Source organism: Ambystoma mexicanum, chromosome 5p, assembly GCF_040938575.1.
Source record: "Ambystoma mexicanum isolate Mex_15411 chromosome 5p, UKY_AmexF1_1, whole genome shotgun sequence".
NCBI lineage: Eukaryota > Metazoa > Chordata > Amphibia > Caudata > Ambystomatidae > Ambystoma > Ambystoma mexicanum.
The window spans coordinates 349,980,287-349,983,622 of record NC_090930.1 but is presented as its reverse complement, the minus strand read 5'-3'; positions in this window follow the sequence as shown (position 1 = coordinate 349,983,622).

Below are 3,336 nucleotides of genomic sequence, written 5' to 3'. Positions count from 1 at the left end.
GTGTTAAAATTGCATTGTCTGATCCCAAAACTACATTGATAGCAGGGCCTCTGTGCCCAAATTGCATTGTCTGATCTCCGAACTGCATTGATAGCAGGGCCTCTGTGCCCAAATTGCATTGTCTGATCTCCAAACTGCATTGATAGCAGGGCCTCTGTGCCGAAATTGCATTGTCTGCTCTCCAAACTGCATTGATAGCAGGGCCTCTGTGCCCAAATTCCATTGTCTGATCCCCAAACTGCATTGATAGCAGGGCCTCTGTGCCCAAATTGCATTGTCTGATCTCCAAACTCCATTGATAGCAGGGCCTATGTGCCCTAATTGCATTGTCTGTTCTCCAAACTGCATTGACAGGACTCCCTCCCACTATACAGGTGTCTCCAGCTTAGCGGGGCCTCTGTGCCCAAATTGCATTGTGTGATCTAACTGCATTGATAGCAGAGCCTATGTGCCCAAATTGCATTGTCGGATCTCCAAACCGTATCGATAGGCCTCTCTCCCACTATACAGGTATCTCAAATCTAGCTCACCCGCAAATTTAGCTAACTCTCAACTCACCAGTGAATTACGGTGGGGGGTCACTGACTAGGGCCTCTCCCATCACAAGGCGAAAGTCCAAGCTGCACCCGTCAAAGCCAACCACCAACCAACAGATACCCTTCCCAACCCATAAAGCGTGCTCACCATAGTGAACCGCGCTCAGGGAGACGGACAGCCACCTTCCCCTCCTAGGACAGCGACTGAAGGAGTTGCCAACTCCAACCAGAATGCCACATACAGACAGAGCCCAAACTAGTAGCGGACACCCCCTCACCCACCACTACAAAGACCACAAGACAACCAGACCAAAGCAGGACCAACTAGACGTAACCAAACAAAGACTAAACAACTCTCAATCTTACAATGCCGCAAAAACGACCCATTCCAAGGAAAAGACAAAGAGATGAAAGAATAAATACTCCAGAACAGCAACTTAGAACAACAACCGTAGACTGGACCCCCACAGACAGGAACACAAACCGAAGCAACTCTGAGAGAAGAGAAAAATCCCTCTACCTAACTCCATACCTCGCAGACAACTGGCCACCGCGGCAATCCAACCCACCATTAGAAGCAGCAACATCAAACAACCTAACACAAGCAAGTAGAAGAAGGAAGACCAACACAAACAGACGACCGACACAATAACCCCCTACATTACCAAAGCAAGAGGAACTTCCTAACGACAACCACAACTCCCGGAAGAAGAATGCAATGAAAAACACAAAAAACCCAAGACAAAACCTAGAAGAACTCTTCAAAGACGCTGACACCCCGAATCCCACAGCCCGTCAAGTGACCGACCAGGAAGGAAACCTCAACACCGAACAGAAGACGACCTCGACAAAGCCCAAACCAAACAACACCTCCAAACTTCACTGCAATCTAATAAATGCAAGATCCATGTCAAAACACTCAAATCTTCGACCTACTCGACAACGGCATTGACATCCTGTTCATCACAGAAACATGGCTGGACGGCAACTACAAAATCACACTCCAAAGCTGCCTTCCGACCAACTTCAAATGCCTACAAATAAACAGGAAAAACCAAAAAGGAGGAGGCATCGCTATAGCATTCAAAGGAAACCTGAAAATAAAAACGGACAAACCACTTAACATCCTCAACTGCGAAACCATGGTAATAGACCTAACAGCAAGCCCAAAAACCAACATCTGACTCATCTTGGTATACAGTGCGCCAACATATGATGCAACATTCGTCGAAAACTTCATAGAAGCCATCACCAACTTAGCCATCAACCACGAACACTTAATCATCCTGGGGACTTCAACATCGGATTTGAAGACAGCCACGCCAACTCCCAAAACTCACTAATTGAACAACTTAGAACCATGAAATACGACAACTAGTCAAAGGAGCAACGCACTCGGCAGGACATACCCTAGATGCAATTTTCGCCAAAGAAAGACTCATCACCACGGCACCTCCGATACAAATACTGTGGAGCGACCATCTCATCATCCCATTCGTGATCACTCTGCCTACCCAAGCCTACATCCAACATCCGAAACTCACAACCACTTCCAAAAGAAACTGGAAACACGTCAAAGAAAGCAACCTATTCGAACAACTGGAATTAACGAAACCCTCAACTACAGAACTGGAGCTAGCGGACCTAGAAGGGAAAGCAGAGATACTGCACAAATGGATCACGGATACAATAGACAAGATCGCCCCAGAAAAAACGTTCACCCCATCAAAAAAAAAGAGCAATGGCAAAATGGTTCACCCCATTAAACGACATGAAAAAGGAAAACAAAAATATGGAATTGGAATGGAGGAAAGAATACAACCCAGGGAAAAAAAACACTGTACCAGAAACAAATCCACACATACAAGAAGGAAATTCAAAAGGCAAAGAGAAGACATTACGATGACAGAATCAACAATGCCACCAACACACAAAGAAATGTTCAGCATCATTGAAGAAATGAGAAACCCACCAGGCTGCGATAACACCCCAACCCCCTCAGAAAAACTATGCAACGACCTGGCAGACCACTTAAAAAAAAAAAAAATCAATGACATCCGACAAACCATACAAAAGCGACCAACCAACCACAACACACAACCCAACCAACCTAACACGGAACCACAGCACAAACTCCAAAGCTTTCCTGAAATATCAGCAGAGGCATTCGCAATGCTGGTTAAACGAAGCAAGAAAGCGGATCACCCATGGACCCCTGTCCCCCAGACATCTACAAATCAATCTTCACGCAAGGATCGCCAGCAGAACACTACAGAAACCTTCTAAATCTATCACTAACAGGGACTGTACCGAAGATCTTCAAATCAGCATACATCAAGCCACTCTTGAAAAACACAAGTGGTGACGTAGATGACTTTTCCAACTACAGGACGATCTCCAACATCCCCTACCCAGCAAAACTTCTAGAAACCTACATATATAAACTAACCCAAGAACACGTGAAAAACACCACCTCCTGGACCAAGCTCAAATTGGTTTCAGACCAGCAAGAGGAACGGAAACAGCACTACTATCCATCTGGGACGACCTCAAAACTAACGCAGACTCAAATACTACCTCAGCCCTTATTCTGCTCGACCTCTCTGCAGCCTTTGACACAGTTAGCCACGAAACCCTGACCAAAAGACTAGAAGACATAGGCATAACAGACAGCACTACGCTGGACCAAATCACTCCTAGCAGACAGAACAGAAACTGTATGGACAAAACCTTTCAAATCCACTCCACGAGTTAACAACTGGAGTGCCACAGGGATCCTCACTATCTCCACTATATTTCA